The sequence below is a fragment of the Giraffa tippelskirchi genome, chromosome 6 (genome assembly GCF_054371585.1).
Source record: "Giraffa tippelskirchi isolate mGirTip1 chromosome 6, T2T-mGirTip1v1.2.pri, whole genome shotgun sequence".
Classification (NCBI taxonomy): Eukaryota; Metazoa; Chordata; class Mammalia; order Artiodactyla; family Giraffidae; genus Giraffa; species Giraffa tippelskirchi.
The window spans coordinates 107,870,608-107,893,062 of NC_137280.1; the positions used below are offsets into that span (position 1 = coordinate 107,870,608).

The following is a 22,455-nucleotide window of genomic DNA, read 5'->3' on the forward strand; positions in this document are numbered from 1 at the left end:
TCATTTGAAAAGACCCTGATGCTGGGAAAGATTCAAGGCGGGAGGAGAAGGGGACAGGATGAGGTGGTTGGATGGCATCACTGACTCAATGGACATGAGTTTGAGTAGACTCTGGTAGTTGGTAATGAACAGGGAGGCCTGGTGTGCTGCAGTCCATGAGGTCGCAAAGAGTCGGACATGACAGAGCGACTGAACTAAACTGAACTGATCATATTGCAATATATACAAACAAGGAATTGTATTATACAACTGAAACTATATGTCAATTACATCTCAATTAAAAAAGCAACTAGAAATAGAAGGAAAGTTGCTCAACATAATAAAGGTCCTACACGATAAGCCACAATTAACATCATACTCAACAGTGAAAAATGGAAAACTCTAAATTAGAAACAAGGCTAGGATGCCTACTGTTAACCATTTCTAGTTAACACAGAACCAGTTCTAAAAGTGGTGTAAGTCTTTTTCCTGTAAGTCGGCCTTTCCTTAAATTCCATAAGTTCCTGTTAGCATCTAACACAGTGGTTCTCAAGGTGTGGTTTCATGACTGGCAGCATTAGAATCCTCTGAGAACTTGTTAGAATTGTAAATTCTTGTGCTTCACCCCTCATTAGCTAAATCAAAACACTAGGTGTGGATGTCATCAAACATGTTGAACAAGCCTGTCCTGTGAACTGGTTTCACATAGGTTTTAGAACAACTGTTCTATTACCAGCATATACCAAAACGAGTAAAAGTGGAGAATCTAGTGGGGGAAACTGAGACATGACAGCCTGCAGGATTGCTGTTTCTTTTTATGAATAAGAGATAGGGGCAAAGGGAGTGGAAACAGTGAGTGATAAAGTACTGGGTCCAATAATTTAGTCAACCACACTTCCACTAGACTGTCAGACTGATGATGGGAAAAGTCCACGGTCTCTTGTTGACTATCTTTTTCATGGTGCTTGGAATAACATCTGGCACACAGTAAGCTCCCTCAAGTATCTGTTCAGTTGTTTAGTTGCTAAGTTGTGTCCAACTCTTTTGCAACCCCTGGACTGTGTAGCCCGCAAGGATCCTCTGTTCATGGTATTTTCCAGGCAAGAATACTGGAGTAGGTTACCACTTCCTATTACAGTAGATCTTCCCAAACCCATGTCTCCTGATTGGCAAGTGGATTCTTTACTGCTGAGCCACCAGGGAAGCCCATTTGCTAAATAAAGGCAAAGATTTTTGCAAATAATACAGGCTACTCATGTATTTTGAATACAAATGTTTTTTAGGAAATAGTCCAAATATCTGGCTGCACAGAGGAGGGAAGACCAGAATGAATGAATGAATGCTCTCTCAGGAAACAGATCTGAGAAAAGAGAACCTTGAAGGAGCTGTGATTCTAGCATGTGATTTTCTTCTCTGAAATTCAGCAAGATGTATCACTCATCAGCCTTGGAAGGAATTAGAGAAGGTATGGATGACATTAAGATTTTTATTTTAATGTAATCCTTAAAGGAGTAATATCCAAAATCCTGTGGTAGACGATTTTTAGTTTTTTAGTTGTTGCATTAAGACTGTTTTGAAGAGATGTCTGAAGATTAATTGACATAAAATAACAGCACTTATGCAGACTGTACATTTTAAATTCTGTTTTATTTATGCATGCATGAAACAGTCACCACAATTAGGGTAATGAATAATACATCCCCAAAGTTCTCTTGTGCTCTTTTGTAATCAGTCCCTCTAATTCATCTCTGCACTTCCCCATGCCCAGACAAACATTTTTATCTATTCTATCACTATAGATTGAATTTCTAGAATTTTATGTAAATGAAATCATAGAGTATGTGCTTTCTTTGGTTTATTTTAATACTTTGTCTCATAATTTGTGAGTCATTCACACTGTCTTGTGCATATAGCCAATTCCTTTTTATAGGGAAATAGTATTTCATTACATCGATTTATCAGAATTTGTTCATTTACCTTTGTTGGATATTTGATTTATTTCTAGTTTTGGGACAGTTGTAAATAGAGGTGCTATAAACATTCATAAACAAGTCTTTTTGTGAACAGATGCTTTCTTTGATCCTGCTGCTGCTGCTAAGTCGCCTCAGTCGTGTCCGACTCTGTGCGACCCCATAGACGGTGGCCCACCAGGCTCCCCCGTCCCTGGGGTTCTCCAGGCAAGAACACTAGAGTGGGTTGCCATTGCCTTCTCTGCATTTACCCTGAGTAAGTACCTTAAATTTTTATTTATATATTTTTGGCTGTGGGGGCTCCTCATTTCAATGGCTTCTCCTGTTGTGGAACACGGGCTCAGTAGTTTGGGCACACGGGCTTAGAAGCCTGACAGCGAGTGGACTCTTCCCAGAGCAGAGATGAACCCATGTCCCCTGCATTGGCAGCTGCTGGAATCTTAACCAGACCACTAGGGAAGCCGCTGAGTAAGTACCTTAAAGTGTATATATATATTTATATATGCTGTATGTTTCATTTTTTAAGAATCTGCTAAAAATATTTTATAATTTGTTTTTACCATTTTTTATTCCACAATGTTTGAGAATTTCAGTTTCCTCAAATTCCCACTAACACTTAGGATGAGCACTTTAAAAAAATAGTATTCTAACAAGTGTGTACTATTATATCATTGCAGTTTGTCACATTTTCTTAATTACTATTTATGTTGAGCATCTTTTCACTTGGGTATTTGTGATTTGGTATCTACTTTGGTGAAATATAGGTTTAAATATTTTGCCCATTTTTAAACCGTGTTATTGTTAAGTTTTAAGAGTCATATATTCTAAATGGAAGTAGTTTATCAGATCTACAACCTACAACTGTTTTTAACAGTCTTTGTTTTTCATAGTTGTTATCTTATTTTTCATTTTGTAGCAATGTTTTTGAAGAAGTTCTTAATTTTGATGATGTTCAGTTTATAAATTGGGCTGATTTTGCTACTATTACAGGTCATAGTTTGATGCTTCTTTGCATGACTGGGGATATTTTTGTTGGATGCTAGGCTGTGGATTTTGCATTCTTAGGTACTGCATATTTTTGTATTTCTATAAATTCTTATAAATATCCTTAAATATATTTAAGTTGTGGGATGCAGTTAAGTTACTTGGAGACATTTTGATCTTTTGGGATTAGCTTAAATTTTGTTAGGTGGTAATAGGGAAGTGGTTTATTTAGGGGTAATTTTATTTCAGTTGTGAAGCGTGATTCTTCCAAGTTCTTTACTTCTGCATCCTGAATTATAAGTTTTCTACACTGACTAGGGATTTTGTTCCTTGAATGTTTTTAGGTAGGTTTTTCCTGCGTGTTCACATGTATGGTGACCCTCTAGAGATCAGCATCTTTTCTGTATTTGGTACTCTACCAGTGAATTCTAGCTGCCGTGGCCACTTCAGACTTCCAAATCTGATTGCCCAGCTAAGGGACAGTATTGGGCCCTGCCTCTTCCCTGTATGATTTCTTCTTCCCTGTACTACGACCATTGCCATGCTCTTTAGAAGGCAGTAAGCTGGGACAATCAAAGAGATTCTTTCATTTGTTTTGCATATCTCTGGAATCACTGGTGATATATGTTTTGAAAACCTTTGTTTATATATATTTTTTCTTTATGCTTTTCAGGCAAAAGGGTAAATATGATAACTGTTACATTTTGCTTCCCAAAGCAGAAGACCTACTGAATTTCTAATATTAAAAATTAGAGGAATCATAGAGACTCATAAGCCTTCTATATCATTTTGTGGTATTAATTACATGCTGTCTTGTTCAACTACAACTCCTTTAACAAAGATAATACAGTGATGCTAAGTCTTTTATATAAATATATGTAAATTAAATAGTTGCTGTTTAATTTGGTAACCATAGAATTTTATTAGGTAAGTGTGGAATTTTATTAGGGGTCTTGACCTTAACCACAAAATATACGTTTCTGATAAAATATGTAATAGGAAACAATGCATTTGGATTAGAACTTTTAAAAATTCATCATGCCTCTCCCAGGATATAATTCTTTATAAACATAAGATCTGTTGGAAGAAACAGTATCAAATGGATCATAAGTATTTAGAGAAGAAATTGAGATTTAAACTAACCCTAAAATGTAGAATATGGGCAATTCAGTAGTTCTTTTCATACCATTTTCCTTGTGGTCTGTGAGCATGAACATCCTCTGGCACAGAGCTTTCCAGTGTCACAGCACACAGTGGATACATGGATATGTCTGAGATGTTGATATCTGGAACTGTTTACATGTTAGCGTCTGAGGAGGCTGAAATGTATAGAATTCCCTCTAACCATAATCAGCATCAGCTTTCCATACTGTGCCCTACAAATACGGCACTGTGATGCAGAAAGGTTAGGACACACTGTTCCAGTAGGTACGAGTTTCTGTTTGTTTCATCTTCCATAATGCCATGCTCAGTTTATAAATTTGTGCTGCTTTCTTTACTTCAAGGGATGGCTGACTTGCTTAGAAAAGGAATGCAGCCAGTGAAAAGAAGAGGCTTTCTACAACTGTCTTTATTTCTGATCTCTGTTGCCTTGGAGAAGGCAATGGCACCCCACTCCAGTACTCTTGCCTGGAAAATCCCATGGACAGAGGAGCCTGGAGGGCTACAGTCCATGGAGTCAGACACGAATGAGCGACTTCACTTTCACTTTTCACTTTCATGCATTGGAGAAGGAAATGGCAACCCACTCCAGTGTTCTTGCCAGGAGAATCCCAGGGACGAGGGAGCCTGGTGGGCTGCCGTCTATGAGGTTGCACAGAGTTGGACTTGACTGAAGCGATTTAGCGGCAGCAGCAGCAGCTATTGCCTTGGGGAAACTTTATTGTTAAAATGAAAATTCCATGTGTGCCTTTTTACTAATACATATCTGCAGTTGTAGAGTTCGAAAACACTTGGTGATATAAATCAGTATTGTGTATACTTTGTAAAAAAGTGAATCTCATCTTTTAAAATGTCCTTAAGACAATGTGTTCATTTTATGACAGATATTACAGCCTTTGCAAATACTAAGCAGATGAATGTGATACCCATTTAAATCACCTGTCCTGTACTCTGGCTTCCCCTTGAGAAATCTGTTTATAAGATGTAGTTTGCATTTTAGTAAAGAAGAAAGCTTTAGTCATGATATTTGGGGAGTGAAAGGACTTTATTATTCAGCCTGTGTACATTTTCCAAATTTAAGAGTCTGGTGGAGTAGTTGTTCCATGCTGCATTTCACAAGTTCTAGCTGTGCTCTGTTTACAGATGTGGTCTACAGCATTTAAAGGGGCCAACTTTTTTTGTTTTTCCATTTTGGATTAGAATTTGTTCTCATAGGATCAAGAGATTTTAAGATTTTGCATCGTTTTATCTAGTAAGGGAAAGGAAGCTAAGAGAACAAACTGAACCACAGGTTTTGAGATAGTTTCAATTTCTACCTATACCTTTTGATATTGTAATTAGGAGACTTCTTACCTGGGGATTTGTCCCATATTGTGGAATTTACCATTTCACTTTTCACCTGAGTTTTGATACTGGATGAATAGCAGAAATGGAAAAGCATGAGGAAGAGGAAATGATATTATTTTTCTTTATTTAATAGAGGGAAAAGTCAGATGATGGGGTGATTTTACATATTCTGCACTTGTTTGTGTATAAAATAACTATATATAAACAAGCAGCAATGTGATTTTTACCTCCATAACTACTTTTTCCACTTTGATTAAGGTATAATAGGCATACAATAAATTGAACATAATTAAATATACTGTTTATTAAGTTTTGACATGGAAATATCATGAAGCTATCACTGTTATCAAGATAATGAACACATCTGTTACTGCAAAATTTCCTTGTGTTTCTTGGTAACTCCCTCCATCCCACTGAGCTCCCTCAAGACAACCATTCATCAGCTTTCTGCTATTTTATATAAATGTGAGTTTTTGTGCCTTTTCACTTAGTATTGTTTTCAGAATCATCCATATAGCTGCATGCATCTTTAGTTAGTTCTATTTATTACAGAATAATGGTCCCTTTTATGAATGTACTGTAACTCATGATTCATTTGTTGATGGACATTTGTGTTATATCCAGGTGTTGGCTCATATAAATAAGAATGTTATTAACATTCATATACAAGTCTTTGTAGTAACATATGCTTTTGTCTATTTATAGACACATAGCTAGGAGTGGAATGACTAGGTATGTGCCAGATGTATATTTAACCTAAGAAAAGAAAAACTACCAAGCTGTTTCCCAAAGTGGTTGTACCATTTTACATTGCCAATAGTAGTGCTTGAGAGTTTTATTTGCTCTGTATTCTCACCATTGTATTTTGTCTTAATTGTATACATTCTAAAAGGTATATAGAGGTATCTCATTGTGGTTTACTTTGCATTTCACCAATGATGTTGAAGACCTTTGCAAGTGAGCATTTGTGATTAGCACATCTACATTTACAAAGTATGTGTTCAAACGTTTTCCCTATTTTTGTTGGTTTGCTTTTTGCATTTTGAAAGTTATTTTTTCAAGGTATATTCTGGATGAAAGAACTTAATCAGATATATATTTTCCCAATCTAGACTCTTTGTTTTCTTTTACTTCATTTTTACTTATTAATTTATGTCTGTTTTGGGTCTTTGTTGCTTTGTGTGGCCTTTCTCTAGTTGCAGAAACTTGGGGATACTCTTCATTGTGATGTGTGGGCTTCTCATGTGGTGGCTACTCTTGTTGCAGAGCGTGGGCTTGGTAGTTGTGTCTTGTGGACTCTAGAGCACAGGCTCAGTAGTTGTGGCACATGCGTGTAATTGCTCTGTGGCATATGGGATCCTCCCTGTTCAGGGATCGAAACTGTGCCCCCTGCATTGGCAGGCAGATTCCTATCTACAGTGGCACGAGGGAAGTCCCTCTTTGTTTTCTTAACAGTGTCTTTCAGAGAGTAGATACTGTTAAAGTTGATAAAGCACTATATTTTTAAAACGAATTTAGCCTCTGTAGTCACGTCTTTACCTAATCCAAAGTCTCAAAGCTTTTCATCTATGCTTTAAGAAATGATTAATTTTTTATGATTAATTTTGAGTTAATTATTTTACATGATGGGATATAATTTTGGGTTATTTTTCATTGTTGTTGTGCAGTTGGTCAATTGTGTCTGATTCTTTGCGACCCCATGGACTGCAGCATGCCTGGCTTCCCTGTCCTTCATTGTCTCCCGGAGTTTGTGCAAACTCATGTCCATTGAATCAGTGATGCCATCCAACCATCTCATTTCTGTCATCCCTTTCTCCTCCTGCCTTCAATCTTTCCCAACATCAGGGTCTTTTCCAGTAGAGTTGGCTCTTAACATCCAAAGTATTGGAGCGTCAGTATCAGTCCTTCCAATGAATATTCAGAGTTGATTTCCTGTAGGATTGACTGGTTTGATCTCCTTGCAGTCCATGGGAATCTCAAGAGTCTTCAACACCACATTCGAAAACATCAGTTCTTCATGATCAGCCTTCTTCATGGTCCAACTCTCACATCTGGACATGACTGTGGAAAAACCATAGTTTTGACTATTTGGACCTTTGTGGGCAAAGTAATGTCTCTACTTTTTAATGCACTGTTTAGATTTGTCATAGCTTTTCTTCCAAGGAGCAAGCTTTTTTTAATTTCATGGCTGCAGTCACTGTCCACAGTGATTTTGGAGCCCAAGAAAATAAAAGTCTGTCACTGTTTCCGTTGTTTCCCCATCTATTTGCCATGAAGTGATGGGACCAGATGCCATAATGTTAGTTTTTTGAATGTTGAGTTTTAAGCCAGCTTTTTCACTCTCCTCTTTCACTTTAGTTCCTTTTCGTTTTCTACCATTAGGGTTGTGCCACTTGCATATCTAGGTTATTGATATTTCTCCCAGCAATCTTGATTCCAGCTTGAGCTTCATCCAGCCTGGCATTTCTCATGATCTACTCTGCATACATGTTAAATAAGCATTGTTCCTGAATTGATCCTATAATATTTTAAAGAAACTTTTTCCTGTTAAATTGCTTCCATATCTTTTTTGAAAACCAACTGACCGTAGATGTGTTGGTTTATTTTTAGGCTCCATTTTCTGTTTCATTTTTTGCCTTTTATGACCTTACCACACTGTATTACTGGTTTAAAATGATTCTTAAAATCAGGTAGTATAAATTGAGCAACTTTGAATTTCCTTTACTATCATTGCTTTTGAAAGTTCTGGATCCTTTTTCTAATTTTTTTTTTTTTTTATAAAATTTGAAATCCCTTTGTCAATTTATACTTGAAAAATATACTTGAATTTTGATTGGGATTGCATCAGTGCTGTAGAATAGCTTGAAAAGAATCAACATCTTAATATAATACTTCTTAGTTGTCTGATCCAGAAGCACTATATACCTTCTAGTTTCTTTAGTTCATTTTCAGATTTTCTCAGCAATGTTTTGTATTTGGCAATGTATGGGTCTTCTCCATCTTTAGTCAAGTTTGTCTAACACTTGAGAGGTGAGCATATACAATAACATTGAATATCTTCCTTATAGGTAAGCTAGTAAAACAATTTAAAGTTGTCACACTTGCACGGACATGCAACTGAACAGTAAAACTTGTTTGATGTTCTCTAAATCTGACTTAATCTTACTTTTCAATGTGAGAAAAGCCATGTTGTGTATCTGGTATATTTTGGGGGAAAATCTTTTAAAGTCCTTTTCAAGCATATTTTAACAGGCTTCGATTTATTCTGTAAAGGGACCATATTTACTCACCCATTTCCAAGGGAAAGACTTGTTTTTCTATTTTTGATAGTTTTGTATTTCACTTGAGTTATTTCCCCCATAACTTGGAATTAAGATTTTTTTTTTTAAGACACAGTATGTAACATGCTGCTGCTGCTAAGTCGCTTCAGTCGTGTCCGACTCTATGCGACCCCATAGACGGCAGCCCACCAGGCTCCCCCGTCCCTGGGATTCTCCAGGCAAGAACACTGGAGTGGGTTGCCATTTCCTTCTCCAATGCATGAAAGTCAAAAGTGAAAGTGAAGTCGCTCAGTCGCATCCGACTCTTCGCGACCCCATGGACTGCAGCCTACCAGGCTCCTCCGCCCATGGGATTTTCCAGGCAAGAGTACTAGAGTGGGGCGCCATTGCCTTCTCCGTGTAACATGCTAACTTTCATCAAAATCTCATAAAATTTTAATGGTTTTTGTTAAAGCCAAAAATTCTTTGTGCACAACTTTTAAGTTCTAATATTCTATTACTTTTAGAGAAGTTTTCTGACTTTCTATGGTTTTGGTGATCTAAATTTTTTATATGTAATTGATCAAATTTACATTTAAAAATTATGAAACACTATATATTCTTGTTTTTAATTAGTTTATTTATCTATTTTTTAACTTTACAATATTGTATTTGTTTTGCCATACATTGACATGAATCCACCATGAATGTACACGTGTTCCCCTTCCAGAACCCCCCTCCCACGTCCCTCCCCATCCCATCCCTCGGGGTCATCCCGGTGCACCAGCCCCGAGCACCCTGTATCATGCATTGAACCTGGACTGGAGATTTGTTTCACATATGATAACTTACATGCTTCAATGCCATTCTCCCATATCATCCCGCCCTCACCCTAAACTGGAGCCTATTATACAGAATGAAGTAAGCCAGAAAGAAAAACACCAATACAGTATACTAACACATATATATGGTATTTAGTTAATCGGTAAAGATAACCCTGTATGCGAGACATCAAAAGAGACACAGATAAATAGAACAGTATTATGGGCTATATATTCTTTAGAATAGTTTATTGCCTATGCTTTGAAATACACTTTGTTCTTTTAATAGCATTTGCTTTACTTGATATAATTTAACGTTACACAATCTTTTAAATTGAGTACAGATTTTAAAATAATTTTCTGAAGTAACTGCTCCCATGAAAAATTGTGGTAGGGAAAGGAACAAATTCTCTTGTGAAGATTTGTGGCACATTTCTTTCACAGAGTGAATTAATCTGTTTTTAGTCTCTATCTTGATGATTTCTAATTTTTACATTGACTCACAACAAAAGCAAATCATATATGTTTGCCATTTGCATAGCTCATGTCATCCTGAATCATGTCTGACATTCTACTGTGCATGGAATTATTAACTTTTTTCACTCTGTATTATAACACGCAAACCTTATTTTGATTTTTAGTAAATTATGACCTAAAACTTCTGTTTGCTATGGCCAGTAGCCACATTGATTCTTCATAAGAAACAGAATATAAAAGTGTATGTATATATTACTTTTCTGTAATGCATGAAAAAGTAAGGGAAAATTATGAGAACATATTCATGGAACATATAATAAGTGGCATATATAAACAATTACTTATTTGATAAACATTTAGATTCAGCCTTATGTAATAGAAGAGTCACATTTTCATCAAAGTAAAGTGAGTTTGATTTCCATTTCTCCTACCAATTAACTGAACCATCTTTGAAAAATCATGTGGTCAGTTCAAGTATCAGATTCTGCATTTTTCAGTTGCATATTAGTGTATCTACCTCACAGGATTAATTGGAAAATTAACTATAAAAACATATGTAGTAGTGGGAAGTCATGTAATGTCAGTGTTTAAGATCAATATCCTCCCTCCATTCTAGTTTATTCAGCAGAATTCAAAGTATTATGGTTTACTTAGCAGCAATATTGACAATGTAAAATATGTATTAAACTTACAGAAATGTATAACAGTTAAATAATGAGACAAAGAAGATAGATACTTTGGAGGCTTTCAGGAGGGGTAGATCAGGGGAAAAAGAAGCCATGATGGTTTTAGAAAAGGCAGAGTGCCGAGAAATTGATGTTTTTGAACTGTAGTGCTGGAGAAGACTTTTGATAGTCTCTTGGGTAGCAAGAAGATCAAACCAGTCAATCCTAAAGGAAATCAACTCTGAATACTCATTGGAAGGACTGATGCTGAAGCTGAAGCTCCAATACTTTGGTTACCTGATGCAAACAGCCAACTCATTGGAAAAGACCCCGATGCTGGGAAAGGTTGAAAGCAGAAAGAGAAGAGGGCAACAGAGGATGAGATGGCTGGATGGCATCATCAACGCTGTGGACATGAACTTGGGCAAATCTGGGAGATGGTGAGTGAGGGACAGGGAGGCCTGGGATGACACAGTTCACGGGGTCGCAAAGACTGAACAACAGAAAAGATTCAAGTAAATATGTTGTTATATTCATAAAAATTATATCACCTTCCCCACTTAGTTATGATTTCATTTATAATAAAAATTAAAAATAGATCTCCCAAAGGATCCAGCAATTCCGATTCTGGGAGTATATCCAAAAACACCAAAATCACTAATTGGAAAAAATATGCTCTGCTGTATTTATTGTGGCATTATTCCCAATAATGAAAATATGGAAATAACCTAAATTCACATTAGCAGATGAATAGATAAACGAGATGTGGTGTACACACACATACACGCACACATGAATATTATTCAGCCACAAAAAAGGAGAATGTCCTGCCATTTACTACATCATAGATGAACCTTGAGCTCATTATGCTAAGTGGATTAGTCCAATACAAAAAGGCAAGTAGTGTATGATGTCATATCTATGTGGAATCTTAAAAAATAAAACTCATAAAAAGCAAAGTAAAATAGTGGTTACTAGAGAATGGGATAGGGCAATAAGATTGGTGGTGTTTAAAGGCCCCAACCTGCAACAAGTAGCAGGTAATCCATACACATCTAATACACAGTGTAGTGGATACAGTTGTCTTTGGTTGATATCATACTGTAGAAAGAGAAATTGGCATATTCTGTGATATTTTTAGACAAATCATTTATAAAATTTCTCTAAAGTTATTCCTATTTTTGCTTGTAGTTTAGATATTTTTCCACTTAGTGAATGTATTTGCTTTTATGGTTCCCTTTACCTTAAAAAATTACCTCATTGTTGAGTTGTTTATAGAAGAATCTTATGCAATAAATAGCCCAAGTCCATTCTATAATACGAGCAATGTCAGGTAATTGCACCTATGTAACAGAATATGTGAATCACATTGTCTTTTTGAGGTTTATTCTATCTTGTTACATAGAGATTTACTTTAATTTTCGTATGACACTGGTATATGTAGGATACCAGTGAAATACATTTGAATACACTGACTTACTTTTTTCTCTTTAAAATTAATGTAAATTTTATTTCTATTTCATAATTGAACCATGTGTATTTTTTCTCTCCTACTAAGTCTTTTCTTAATTTTTAAATTGAGTTATAATTAATATACAATATTATTATTCCACCCATGGCCAACTTATGTTTAATTATCATGTCTCTATAGATTCTTCTTGGCTGTAAGAGTTCTCAGACTCCTTTTGTTTTTCATGTTCTTGACAGTTTTAAGAAGTACTCATCAGCTATTTTGTAAATGTCACTTTGTCATAATTGTCTGTTTTTCTCATGATTAGACTTGGGCTATACATTTTGGGGCAGAGATCATAGACATAAAATACCACTTTTATCATATCTTAATGGTTTCTGTTGTTGTTCAGTTGCTAAGTTGTGTCTGACTCTTAGTGACCCCATGGACTGTAGCATGCCTTAACATGATATATGGATGTTGATACTGATCTTAAGCACTGGACTGATTCAGTCTTTGCCAAGGTTTTTCTACTATATTTCCCTTTCCGGTCTGTATTCTTTTTAAGGAAGTAATATATACAGTCCACAGTTAAAAGAGTATAGAATTTTGTTTGTATCAGTATAGACTCATTGGTATTTATTTTATAGTTTGTGTTATAAGCCAATACTATTCTTCTTATTTTCTTCAAGTGTTTGGCTTAGGTTATTGCAAGCTCTTTCGTTTAACTCCTGTGTCCCTTTGATGTATCCACAGTGGTTTATGTGTGTGTGTGTGGGTGCACATGTTTTAAACACTTTCTTACTTTCTGTTACGGCAAAATGTCCCCACCTCATGTTATATTGCCTGCTAAGTCCTAAAATTAGACATTTTCCCTAAGAATCTTTGTTCTTTTTATTGGGGAATAGAGTTAGAACACAGTACTGGATGAACTTATTAAGTGTCATAAGTAATAAGTGTCATAAGTAATAAGTGTCATTGTTTTTAAGCTCTCTTATCCAACAGAACAAAGGAATGCATGTGTTTACTCACTTACTATAAATACATATCTACACATATTTCATCAGCCTTATCTGACTGAAGAAGGGACAAGTGCCTGTGTTCATAACACAAAGTAAAAACTATAGCTGTTAATATTTCAGGAAAATATAGTCCATGTTTACATATTTATAAATACATTTATATTTGTGTGTGAACCCGGGTGTGTATTTTTAATGTTACTTTATTATCATTTATTGTATTTGCCCATGCTGACAAATCAGATTATTGGTCCTTCTTATCCTGGATAGAGAACAAAAGGCAAACGTTATTCAATAAGGGAAAATGTTATCTGTGTCTATGTTAAACATGAGCTCATATTGATGTCTCCAACTCTAATTCATCACCACAGAGATCACTCTTCTCTTGCTTTGCCTTATTTGTAAATTAACATGACAGCACTGAGAAATCTGGCTTCTCCCATCTGCCATTCATGTACTTAATTGTTCATTTCTAATATCCATATATAATAGTTTTTGAATTGTTAACTTCTACTCCCTTGTGAGAGAACATTATCAGTCAAAATATATTGCTTACATGAAGTTTCCTATGGTGAAATTTATAGACTCTATTCATTTCCAAAGTTACTTACCATTATATCTCCTCTCATCATCTCCTTTGCCTTCAACTTTTCCACAGTCTACATTCTTTCTCAGTGTCCCATGAGTTGTAAATGATTTTTTTTTTTTTACTTTGTTTAAAGTAAGAATGCTTTGAAGTTTGGTGGGTCTTGATAAATTTATGTCATATATTCACTTTTAGAGTGTCAGTCAGAATAGTGTCTCCTACCTGAAAGTTCCTTCATGCTTCATGTCTTCAGTATTTTCAAACCCCAGCAACGACAGGGTTTTGAAATTTTCCTCTGTATTTTTCCTTTTCCAGAATGCAATACAATTGGAGCCCTATATTGTGTAGTCTTTTCAAAAGTGCTTCTTTCATTCAGCAGTATGCATTTAAACTTAACCCATGTCTTTTATGGTCTGACAATTTATTTTTATTACTGAATAATATTCCATCGTGTGGATGCACCACAGTTTGCTTATCTGTTCACTTATTGAAGGACAATTCACCTGTTTTTAGTTTTTGGCAGCTGTGAACAAAGATGCTCTAAATGTTGGCCCTCAGGTTTTAGTATGGATATAACTTGTCGAATCAGCTGCAAAAAGAGAGTACTGTTGTTGGATTATATGATAAAACTATATTTAACCTTGTAAGAGGCTAACAAACTCTTCCAAAATTGTTGTACTGTTTTGCATCTCCACAAATAGTCAATGAGAATTCCTCTTGCTCTGAGTACTCACCAGCATTCAGTGTTGATCATTCTAATATGCGTGAAATCTCATTGTTTTAATTTCCAATTCCCACATTCCACATGGTGTTGAACATCTCTTCATATCCTTATTTGCCATCTGTGTATCTTCTTTGGTGAGGTATTTAAATTGTGTTCTTTTTTTTCTTATTGAGTTTTAAGATTTCATAGTATACTTTGGATTCGATCCTTTTATCCAATACATGCTTAGCAAGTAGTTTGTCTGATTTTGTGGCTTGTCTTTTCTTGATGCTTTTTATTTGCTTTTAGATTTTAGAAAAACCAGTATGACTGTTTTATAGCATCACTTCTTTTCTGTACCTCTACCCTTACTCTAGTTGCAGTCTACTCTTGATTGGTATTCCTTTCAAGGCTTATGGTGGGGTCAGATTTTTTCTAAATTTCAGCCTCTGTCCTGACCTGTGCTCTAGAATCGTAATGGTTATATTTTTCAGCATTTCTATCCCCTCCCTATTGGTCGTATCCTTGTAACAGTTGAAGGTCTTAGATAAAGCATGATGCGTGCCTTCTCCCATCAAGTGAAAGCAGTCAGTCTTTTGCTTTGGATCAGTTTAGGATCATGAGAGGAGAAGGCAATGGCAACCCACTCAGTACTCTTGCCTGGAAAATCCCATGGATGGAGGAGCCTAGTAGGCTGCAGTCCATGGGGTCACTAGGAGTCGGACACAAGGGAGCGACTTCACTTTCACTTTTCACTTTCATGCATTGGAGAAGGAAATGGCAACCCACTCCAGTATTGTTGCCTGGAGAATCCCATGGACGGGGGAGCCTGGTGGGCTGCCATCTATGGGGTCGCACAGAGTCGGACACAACTGAAGTGACTTAGCAGCAGCAGCAGCAGCAGGGTCATGAGAACAAGTGGATTTTCTGTCACTCCCTCTGTGTGAAATTTCTTTTAGCTCTCCCCAGCGACAGGGGCTAGGATCCCAGTTTTGCCTGGGATCAGGCTGGTTAAGGATTGTTTGCCATTTCTTCAATGGTAGACACCTTTCATTCCTGTCAATGAGCAGCATCCCCGCAACTCCTGCACATATGTGGCCACTTCAGTTTTCCTGCTTTAACCATAACCTTTTTTGTTAGAACTACTTGAGATCCTTGCAAACTGGCTGGAGAGTAGGGAAAAGCAAACTCATGTTTTTTATTGGGGATCTCAGAGAATCTGAACTGCTTCATAGTGAGCTATATATGGCCCATAAAAATGAATTCAAATCTCATTTGTAATTTTTTTAACATGTTTTTATGATGACACCTCTTCCAGAACTTGTCTGTGGGCAAAAGAGTTCATGTATTTTGTCTTTCCTTAGAGGAGATTGTTACCATTTAAAATTCAAATACCTAGTTATCTGATGACCTCAGCTTTCTTATGCAAACCAAAAATAGTTATGATTTTTTTAGATTATTTGACTTTTCCTTGATATTAGTGTAGAGCAACATTCTTTTATGAATCCTACAAGGAAGCAGAACTCTTCAGGTTGTTTCTTATTGTTGTTTAGTGACTAAGTTGTGTCCAGTTCTTTTGTGACCCTATGGACTGTAGTCCGCAAGCCTCCTCTGTCCATGGAATTTCCCAGGCAAGAATACTGGAGTGGGTTGCCATTTCCTTCTCCAAAGGATCTTCCCAACCCAGCAAGTGAACCCACATCTCCTGTACTAGCTGGTGGATTCTTTATCACTGAGTCACCAGGGAAGCCCCTAGATATATAGAGATATAAATGGGTTTCCACAGTATATCAGTAAGATTAAAAATATGTACACATTTTTATAATAAATAACTTTGTATATGAATACATTTGTACACACAAAGGAAAAATATTTGGTATATGTAATTGGACTGGCAAGATTCTGACTGTAGTTTAGATAAATTTATAGTTGTTATTGTTGCAAGAAATATGTCTTAATTTTATAATTGAAAAGACAAATGCCTGCACACATACTTATTTGGTATGCTAATTTTCATGTAGGAATTAAAAGCTTCCTTTTGTGATTCTTATTTTTTTTCCTGTTTGAGCAATGATGAGATACAGCTGTGCTGAAGCTTTTTCATAACTTTAGGGCCATATTTACTACCTTTACATGTTTTGTCATTTGTTCTCACAATCTTATAGCTCTATGTGCACTATAAAATGAGGATCAAAAATCATGTCTGAATAGTTTAATAACAAAGATTTTGCTATTTTGTTTACTCACTAAATATGTATTAATTATTTCAGCATTACCCTTTCAGCAATTGGTAGAATTAAAAAGCCATGAAAATAACTTTGATAAACTTCCAATAAGTAATAATTTAAAAACTACTTGGTTAATGACAGTTAACATATTGATCCTTTTAAAAAATTCTGAAAATATGGGCTCCAATTTGCATCATAGAGAATGTTTCCTGTGTTGGGAAGTGCACACAATAAATACACTGTATGTGTATTTAGATCAGTCTTCCCAGGTGGCACTAGTGGTAGAGAACCTGCCTGCCAATGCAGGATATGTTGAAGACGAGGGTTCGATCCCTGAGTCAGGAAGATCACCTGGAGGAGGGCAAGGCAATTCCTGGACTGCCTGGGCAATCCCATGGCAATCCTAGCAATGCCTTGAGAATCCCATGGACAGAGGAACCTGGTGGGCTATGGTCCATAGGTTCACAAAGAGTCAGACACAACTGAAGCCAATTTAGCACACACGCATATTTAGATAATAGCAGAACCCTTCTTGGCACTCAGTTTTTGACTCTAGTTTTCATGGTGGCTGAGAATATTTCAAAAAATCGCATTCATCATTTATAGTTCTTTTTATCTTGGATAATCCCAGAAGTCAGAATCATGAGCAACAGTGTCATTTCTACCAAGTAGATGTCTGTTAAGGTTTACGTGGTTTTACTGCCTGCATTGGTTACCATGTTGTTATGTTCCATGGGTTCTCTAAGCAAATTGTGAATAAATGCCACATTTCATCTGACAGTCTTATGTGTCTGCCTTTACCTTTTCATCCCCCTTTGTATTCTCCTCTTTTTCTCATTTTTTCCTTATTTCCTTCTTTGTATGTTTTCTCTGTCTCCCTTCCTCCCTCAACCTTTCTTTTCTTCTGGTTTGTTCATTTCATTCACCTGCTCATTCTCTTTATCCCCTTCTTTTTTTCTATTTCCTTCCCTTCTTTTCTTTTAAATTCTTCTCTTATCTTATTTCACTGAGTTTTTCCTTTTCTTGACTTTGGTCTCTTACCTGCAAAATATTGGAGCTAGATAAATTACCTACTACCATAATTCCAAAAACAGACTTCTATTTTAAGATTTAAAACTACCATAGAATCTATTTTTCTCATGAAGGGTTAAATAAATACTACATGGGAGTGGGTAGCTATAGGTAGTTAATCAAGATTTTTTTTTTACATGAGGTAAATATACAGGACTTGGAGAAATTAATGGATGTAAGATTAGAAGAAATTAAGACATGGCACATTTTAATTAATGGGTAGAGTGTAAATAAAAGTGGATTGATTGCACACAGCAGATAATAATTCTTCCCTATTACAATCAGCAGTCATTCTATCCCTTCCTTGAACTAACTGAATTCTATACATTCCTGGTGCTAACTCCATGTTCTGCAGAGGGGCCAGCCCCTCTCTGGCCCTAGGGAGTGAACGGTAGTTGGAATGAGCGGGCATGTGATGCAGTTTCAGATAATTAGTGAGGGTAGGAGGCACACCAGAAGGCTCTAGGAAAGGTTTCCTCGAGTTGTATAACATTTTACAAAGAGACTTTTAAACAGTTCCTCTTTTGCAACTTATCAGTGACATGTCAGTGTGTGGCATATAAAATTTTATCACCTCTCTAGGGCTGTGAGGGAGGCTAAGCTGAGAACATGCTGAGGGAAAAATACAGACTGGAAAAATTGCAGGTACGTGGGTCTTTAAAGAAAGTATTAAGTCACTGTATTAATAAACTTTTATTATTGCCCTGTTTCAGATTTCTGATAATGTAAGATCATGCTAAACCTTGTCAGTTAAGCCTTTTGGAGTCGTTTCCAAGTTATTTGTAATCACCGACTTTATAACAATGTCATAGCAGAAAATATTATCCTATAGATAATAAGATGTTTTGCTGAGGAAGTCAAAGACTATTTTTGTCAAGGAAACTGACATTAAGAAAACTATTAATTAACCATGTAACTGATTCCTTGAGGAGAGAGTTTAGATGTGAAAGGCTTGGCAATACAGACTGATAGTGATGCCCGGTGCTGTGTCCTTAGTCGCTCAGTCATGTCTGACTCTTAATGACCCCATGGACCATAGCCAGCCAGGCTCCTCTGTCCATGGGAATTCTCCAGGCAAGAATACTGGAGTGAGTTGCCATGCCTTCCTCCAGGCGATCTTCCCATCCAAGAGATCAAACCCAGGTCTCCTGCATTGCTGGCAGGTTCTTTACCATCTGAGCCACCAGGGAAGCCAAATAGTGATGTCCTAAATAGTGGGAAAAAACCTGATGAAAAAAGTGTTAGAGTGATTATTGTACCAGTTATTGTAAAATGATTGGAATATAAGGATCTAGATATTTAGGAAGATGTGATTATACAGACTTGGAGTCTCTGTGACATGCAGCCAAAAAAATTTCTATTAATAAGATATCAGAGGTTTTTTGTTGTTGTTGCTATTGTTGTTTGTTTGCTTTAAAGCAGAAATACTGTTTTTGAGATGGCTTAGGTAAAATTTGATGCAGGGGAATATAGACTAAAACAGTTAATATCTTTATGGCCATTCATTTTTTTAAAGTTCAGATATGCTTCACATACTATGTAATTCCCTAATGTACAGTATACAATTCACTTTTGTTTGATATATTCACAGGATGAACCACCATCATCAAAACCTAATTTTAGGGCATTTTCATCACGCTGCCTCATGAAAATCCCTTTCCTTTTACCAGTTATTCCCTAGTCCTTCTCTGCTGTCACGGCACTTCATACCTTAGCCACAGAAAAATACTACTTTCTGCCTCTTATCAGTTGAGTTCAGTCACTCAGTCATGTCTGATTCTGTGACCCCATGGACTGCAGCATGCCAGGATTTCCTGTCCATGACCAACTCCCAGAGCTTGCTCAAACTCAAGTGCATTGAGTCGGTGATGCCATCCAACCATCTCATCCTCTGTCGTCCCCTTCTCCTCCTGCCTTCAATCCTTCCCAGCATCAGGTTCTTTTCCAATGAGTCAGTTCTTCCCGGTGGCCAAAGTATTGGAGTTTCAGTATCAGTCCTTCCAGTGAATATTCAGAACTGATTTTGTTTAGGATTGACTGGTTTGATCTCCTTGCAGTCCAAGGGACTCGCAAGAATCTTCTCCAACACCACAGTTCAAAAACATCAATTCTTTGACACTCAGCTTTCTTCATGGTCCAACTCTCACATCCATACATGACTACTGGAAAAATCATAGCTTTGACTAGGTGGACCTTTGTTGGCAACAAAGTCTTGTCTCTGCTTTTTTTAATATGCTGTCTAGGTTGGTCATAGCTTTTCTTCCAAGGAGAAAGCATCTTTTAATTTCATGGCTGCATTAACCATCTGCAGTGATTTTGAAGTACAGAAAATAAAGTCTGTCACTGTTTACATTGTTTCCCCATCTATTTGCCATGAGGTGATGGGACCTGATGCCATGATTTTAGTTTTTTGAATGTTGAGTTTTAAGCCAAATTTTTCACTCTCCTCTTTCACTTTTATCAAGAGGCTCTTCAGTTCTTCACTTTCTGCCATAAGGGCGGTGTCATCTGCATATCTGAGGTTATTGATATTTCTCCTGGCAATCTTGATTCCAGCTTGTGCTTCATCCAGCTCAGTATTTTGCATGATGTACTCTGATTGTAAGTTAAATAATCAAGTTGACAATATACAGCCTGACATACTCCTTTTCCTATTTGGAATCAGTCCCTTGTTCCATGTCCACTTCTATTGTTTCTTGACCTGCAAACAGATTTCTCAGGAGGCAGAAAAGGTGGTCTGGTACTCTCATCTCTCTTAAGAATTTTCCACAGTTTGTCGTCATCCACACAGTCAAAGGCTTTAGCATAGTCAATGAAGCAGAAGTAGATGTTTTTCTGGAATTCTCTTGCTTTTTCTATGATCCAACAGTTGTTGACAATTTGATCTCTGGTTCCTCTGCCTTGTCTAAATCCAGCTTGAACATTGGAAGTTTCGGTTCACGTACTATTGAAGACTAGCTTGGAGAATTTTAAAGCATTACTTTGCTAGCGTGTGAGATGAGTGCACTTGTGCAGTAGTTTAAACATTCTTTGGCACTGCCTCTAAAGATTTGCCCATTCTACACTTTCACATAAAGGTAATCACATAATACATAGTCTTCTGTGACTGACTTCTTTCACTTAGCATTAAGTGTTCTCAAAGTTCACTCAAGTAGCTTCATTCCTCTATTGTTGAAAAATATTCCATTTTATAGATATGATGTATTTTGTTTATCCATTCATTAGTTGATGGACATTTTGGCTGTTTCCACTTTTTGTTTTTTATGAATAATTTTTCTATCTATAGTCATGTACAAGTTTGTGTGGACACATGTTTGTAGTTCTTTTGAATATATGTCTAGGAGTGAAATTGTTGGGTCATCATTGTAAATAAGCCCCCTGCAATGCAGGAGACCCCAGTTTAATTCCTGGGTCGGGAAGATCTGTTGGAGAAGGGATAGGCTACCTACTCCAGTATTGTTGAGCTTCCCTTGTGGCTCAGCTGGTAAAGAATCTGCCTGTAATGCAGGAGACCTGGGTTTGATACCTGGGTTGGGAAGATCCCCTGGAGAAGGGAAAGGCTACCCACTCCAGTGTTCTGGCCTGGAGAATTTCATGGACTGTATAGTCCATGGGGGATGCAAAGAGTTGGACACGACTGAGCGACTTTCACTTTCACATAATAGCAAAATCAAAAAGACCACAGCTACAAAGTGTCCCACCTTAGTTTGAGCAGAAATATTTGAGCAGAAATAGTGTGACTTGCAAAGAAGACTGGTCAAGTGAGGTCAGACAGGAAAAAGAAAAAGTAGGAGCGAGTATAAATGAACATAAACATTTCAAGGAGGAAATGCTCCTGAAATGTCAATAAAGATGAAGACACAGATGTTACCCTTGGATCTGGTATCAAAGAAGACATTTTGATAAAGTCATTTATCTGTGTTTTAAACAAATTTACTGAAGTAAAATTGAGATACAGTAAATAAACTTCTCATATTTAAAATGTAATCAACTACTTGAAAAATTTTGACACTAAGCATACATCCATGAGGGCTTCCCAGGTGGCGCTAGTGGTAAAGAACCTGCCTGCCAATGCAGGAGATGTAAGAGATGCAGGTTTGATCCCTGGGTCAGAAGATCCCCTGGAGGAGGGCAGGGCAACCCACTCCAGTATTCTTGACTGGAGTATCTCCATGGACAGAGGAGCCTGGTGGGCTACAGTCCATAGGGTTACCCAGAGTCAGACACAACTGAAGCAACTTAGCAGGCATGCAGGCATATGTCCATGGAGCTATCCCTGTGACCAAGATAATTAACATATTTGTGCCCCCAAGAGTTTTGTTCCCCTGAATAGTCCTTCCCTCCTCTTCCTCCCTAGGAGGAATTTGTCCTCATCCTTTTGTCCTCGGCCAAGCACTTACTGACATTGTCACTATGTATTAGTTTGAATTCTTAGAATTTTATATAAATGGAGTCATACAGCATGAATTACTTTTTTTCTGACTTCTCTTACTTGACATAATTTGAGATTCATCTCTGCTTTTGTGTATTATCATCTGCTTTTATTGCAGAGTAGTAACCCACTGTATGAATATTCTACAATGGTTTATCCGTTTATTTTAGAAGGACAGACAGGTTGTTTTCAATTTGGGCTGCTTAAATTAAGGCTTCTATGACAAAAATTAAAATTAAAATCTATGGGTGGATTATATGGTATGGCAAATTGTTTGAAAACCTGACACACTATTTTCTTCT

General features: G+C 36.8%; 1 protein-coding gene and 1 long non-coding RNA gene across 2 annotated transcripts in view; one reads left to right on the forward strand and one right to left on the reverse strand.

The window, feature by feature from the left end:
- The window catches only part of LOC145509774 (uncharacterized), a 404,239-nt gene that overhangs the window by 337,779 nt on the left and 44,005 nt on the right, over positions 1-22,455 (forward strand). Inside the window, exons 6-7 of the long non-coding RNA XR_014056401.1 lie at positions 1,263-1,444; positions 2,047-2,205. This is a non-coding gene — a long non-coding RNA (uncharacterized LOC145509774). The remainder of the gene's footprint in view (positions 1-1,262; positions 1,445-2,046; positions 2,206-22,455) is intronic.
- Positions 1-22,455, reverse strand: part of LOC145509773 (uncharacterized) — a 565,222-nt gene that overhangs the window by 195,311 nt on the left and 347,456 nt on the right. The gene's annotated exons all lie outside the window — the stretch shown is intronic.